The 4760-nt window shown below is 40.4% G+C and overlaps 1 non-coding gene across 1 annotated transcript; it reads right to left on the bottom strand.

Moving 5' to 3' along the window:
* Positions 1-4281: 4281 nt before the first annotated feature.
* On the bottom strand, positions 4282-4387 carry LOC118492862. The gene has a single exon (XR_004894863.1). It is a non-coding gene; the product is annotated as a small nucleolar RNA R71 (small nucleolar RNA).
* Between the last annotated feature and the right edge of the window lie 373 nt (positions 4388-4760).

Genomic DNA, 4760 nt, shown 5'->3' with positions numbered 1-4760 from the left:
AAGATAACTTGTGCTTTGAACTCAATGATTTGCAACATTTTGATCCCACTAACTTAGAAGAGATGGACATTTTGCATCAATTGGCTTTGCTTAGTGTTAGAACAAGCAAATTCTACAAAAGAATAGGGAGAAAATTCCCAGGGCTTCATGGGAATTTAAAGGTGGGGTTGGATAAGTCAAAAATTAAGTGTTACAAATGCAATAGGCTAGGTCATTTTGCTAGGGAATGCAGGAGTCAAACCACTGGTCCAATAATTACTCATCCCAGCTCAAACCCTAGACCACAACAACAAAGCACTGTGCACTATACCCAATATACCCCTGCAACACATGTTAACACTGCTCACTATGCTGCAACCCCTGTGCCTGTGCATTATGTTCAAACCACTGTTCCATAAATTCAGTATGTTCAAGCCCCTGTTCCTTAGGCACAAGTGCAACCTGTTGCACCTCAACAAGCTGCTCCAACAGTGGTACAACCAGATCAGCAAAGCTTTTTCACTCAAGGCTTTGTTGATTGGAGCAGCATGCCTGATGAACTTGGTGATGAAAATTTTGCTCTCTATGCTTCTAATGATACTTTTGATGATGAATTTTGTTTGATGGCTTTAGAGACAATACCAAAAGGGGTAGAAACTAAAAGTGAACAGCTAAGTGCTGAAACAGTGGATGAAGTTGTTGAAGCAGTGGTTACTGCAGTTGCTGGTGAAATACTGCTGGGAGAAAATTCAGAAACCCTGATTGAACCACTTTCAGACCCTTGGTCCAAAGAAAACAAAGAAAAAGAGGAAGAGAAGAAAGCAGGTGAGAAAGAAATTAGAGCTGATGAAGAAGGTGATCATCAATGTGATTGTGCCATGATGGCTTCTTCTAAGGTAACACCTCAAGTTCTTGAAAAACTGTGTTCAGATAAATGCATAATTGCATTTGCTAACATTAAAGAGGTAAATGAAAACCTTAGGGATAAGGTCTTATCTGATGAAGTCAAATTTGAAAAGTCGTTAAAAGAACTTAAAAACAAATTGGCTGAAAAAGACAAGGAAATCAGCAGTCTCAAAGAAGAGCAAAGCATAACCAAGACTCAACTCCAAACTATGGTAGAAAATACCAAGTTTGCAAAAAGGAGTTGGAATCCACCCAAATTACTTGTGAAAAATGGGTGGAATCTTGCAAAGGTTATGAGGTCATGCTTGAAAAACAGATTAAGAGCAATGTAAAATTTGGTGTTGGTTTTAGAAAACATGATGAAATTGAAAACAATGCTTCCAAAGAATTTGTTCAAACCATTGTTGAAGTTATTCTCACAAACAAGGATGGCCAAGAGGTTAAAATAACTGACAAACTTGGTAACAAAATTACTCTGGAAAGATCTGTGGGATCCTCAACTTTTGAGGAGATTGAGAAATATCAGTTTAAACCCACATGGTCTGATGAGTGTGACATCCTGGAAAATTTCAAACCAATGGACTTCACAACCACTGATGGTGTAAAAGCTCCAAAAGCAAAGGTCATTCTTATCAAAGATAGCCCAATAGTGGTTCAAAACTCTATTGCTAAGGAATCTGAGAAAAGGAAGAAAAGGGAAAAGATTAAAAACCTGTTTTGTGATTTTTGTGAAAAGAGAAATCATATAACAAAAGACTGTTTTCATCTAAAAGCATATAATCTAAACAAAACATGTGACATTGTATCTGCTGAAAGCTGTACCATTTGTGGTAAGAATAACCACAAAACTAAGGAATGTGTGTATCTTGACGGGTGGTCCTTTGGACAACCCTTAAGTGTGATAAAACATGAAATAATCCTCCATTTAGCCGTGTAATTATCTTGAATTAGATAACTACGATGCTTATGTTTCAGGTACAAATTAGGAGATAAGCGATGGATAAAAAGGCAGCTTATGGATGCTTTGGTGAAAACGGGTCGAGAGAAGAACACAAGACAAAACAAAGAAGTGAAGGCTGCTTGGTACCGTAAATTACGGTATCACCGTAATTTACGGTGACCCATTTTCTCAATTCTGTTGCACCGTAAATCAGACTCATCTCACCGTAACACTTTGATGGCCACCGTAAATTACGGTGGAGCCGTAATTTACGGTGGAACCTGAACGTGAAATGTGTAACTGCCACAATATAGTCGTTTTTGGGGTGTCTTTTGGTATTATCTCATCATTGACGGTTCTTGGAGACTTTGGGAGCGAATTTGGAGTACTTGCTTGGTTTGTGAACATTTCTAAACATTCGGTTTGTGTTTTTAATCTTTATGAACATTAGATTGATGTTGATGATGATTCACCGAGCCATGTCCGGCTAAACTCTTCGGTGATCATCCTAGGTGAATGTTTCTAAGACTTTTGTGTGTTAAATTTCTGCATTTCTAGAATGATATCTTGCGTTGCTTGAATGTCATGGTGTATGTTTGATTGATTGTAGCGTGTTAATCTATATCACAATTTCTAGTCTTGATCGTACGTTCTTGGTGCCGTTGGCAACCGAGATATCACGGGAAGGGTTGGGGTTGGTTATTGGTTAATAGGTCATCGGGAAACAACCTCGCATTATCTAATCCGAGTACTTTGTTCCCTTTTATCACTTCAATCACACATACACGAGTTATGTCTATGTAACTCTTTCTAGTGAAATTGCACACAATTGTTTAAAGAAACTGAAACCTAGGGTGATCATTGTTCTCTCCTAATTGTTTACAACCTACTTTGATTTGAATTAGTTCTTAATTTAGTTTTCTAAAACAACAACCCACAATCTTGAATTTTAATTTTCTGCAAGTTAGTTTAATTCTAGTTTAAATACAAAGCTATACAATCAACACATTTTCCACATACTCCCTGAGTTCGATACCCTACTACCGCTAACTACAGTTGTTTAGGGATTAAATTTGCGTGACCCACGACATCACGTCAAATTTTGGCGCCGTTGCCGGGGAGTAGTGCGCAACGTGTGTTAATTTCATAGTTTTGTTTGTTATTTTCGGGTTTACGCTGGTTGTGTTTAGTGTGCAGGTACTTGAGGTGTATGCATACTAGAGGCTCTCACAGGTCATCACCGCTATCGTTTGATCCGGAAATTGAAAGAACGTTACGACAAAACCGAGTTTTAGTGCGAGAAAACAAAATCATTGGTTCACCTACTTCACCCATTACACCGAGAAACATCATGGCTGATTCTCAGATACCACCTACAACCAGTCAAGCAACCCCATCCTTTATACCTACTTCCACCCAACCATCACCAAACACTACATTACCTAATACCACCGCTGGATTTACACCAACCAATTCCACTCAACCAATCACCACTCAAAATGAGCCTACCATCACTTACGATCCATCCACCACAATCCCACCATTATCTCACTTCTTTCCCCCAACTACGGGTCAATCATCATCTACCTTCACAATTGCACCCAATTCAACTATTGTGCATACTACCCCATCCTTTAGACCACAACAATCGGGTTTTCAGTATTCAAACATTCCATTTGGGCAAACCTCGGGAATGCAAGGGGGTGATTATGATGAGGGATTTGAAGACTTTGAGGGGTATGAAGATGATGGGTACGGTTATGGAGATTATGGTGATCAAGGGGATTTTGGGTATGTTCAAAGTCAATCTCAAGGGATGGCGAGTGTTGGTGGAATGCAACATCAACAACTTATACCACAACATATTCGGCCAAGACCACAAGGGCCACCAATGCCACAACCGATTCCATTGCAACAGGTCCGGCCACAACATGTACACCAACAACCATTTCAAAGACCGCCTCAGCGCCCACCGATGCGACCACAACAGTTTCAACAACCGATCGCACCACAAGGGCAAGTACCAAGACCGAATGGGCCGATTATTCCGAGAGGTAGGTATGGTGTGCCACGAAGACATCTTAGAGAACAAGCAAGGGGAATAGAGGCACATTTCAGGCCAATCATTACTCAAAACCCCTCACCGGTGGTTATCCCTCACAACAACCAAGGGAGAACTTTTGAAGTAAGAACAAACTCGTTGCAAAGTTTACCGAAGTATAAAGGGTTAGCAACGGAGGAGCCGTACTTTCATCTAGAGGCCTATGACTCAATTTGCAACACTTTTGGGAGTCAAGGTTTTTCGGCCGATGAAGTCAAGTTAGTCTTATTTCAGTTTTCGTTGGAAGAGAAAGCTAAGAAATGGTTCTATACATTACCTTCAGCATCAATTTATACATGGGGGGAGATGCAACAAACCTTTTTGGATGAATTCTACACCGCCCAAAAGACTAATGATGCGCGGAAGGGGTTGAGAAGCTTTCAACAACAACACGGTGAGATGTTCCATGAGGCGTTCGAGCGTTTTAACATGATGATTAAAAACTGCCCTCATCATGGGATTGAGTTATGGGAGTTAATGAACGCTTTTCATGAGGGGTTAAGCGCCGAAGATGCACGGGATTTAATGTCTATCACCGGAGGGACATTTGGAACGAATTATGAGAATGAAGATTGGGAGTTTTTGGAGAGTATGGCAACTACATCAAAAAGGAAAGCCCAAGCTTCGAGGAGAGCCCGACCGACAACTAACCGACCACAAGTGCATGCCATAGATGAAGGTAATGTTCAAACTACTAATCAAATTTATGATGTGTGTGCTTTGTGTAATGAAATAGGTCACGCGGCTGAAAATTGCCAAGGAATGTTGGAAGGGCAATATGAGGAAGTTCACGCAGTCCAAGGTCAAGGCCAAGGAGGAGGTGGTAGGAACTAC

The sequence above is a fragment of the Helianthus annuus genome, chromosome 5 (assembly GCF_002127325.2).
Source record: "Helianthus annuus cultivar XRQ/B chromosome 5, HanXRQr2.0-SUNRISE, whole genome shotgun sequence".
Taxonomy (NCBI): Eukaryota; Viridiplantae; Streptophyta; class Magnoliopsida; order Asterales; family Asteraceae; genus Helianthus; species Helianthus annuus.
Note: the sequence above shows the minus strand (reverse complement) of the source record. Positions and strands in the feature narration are given on the sequence as shown.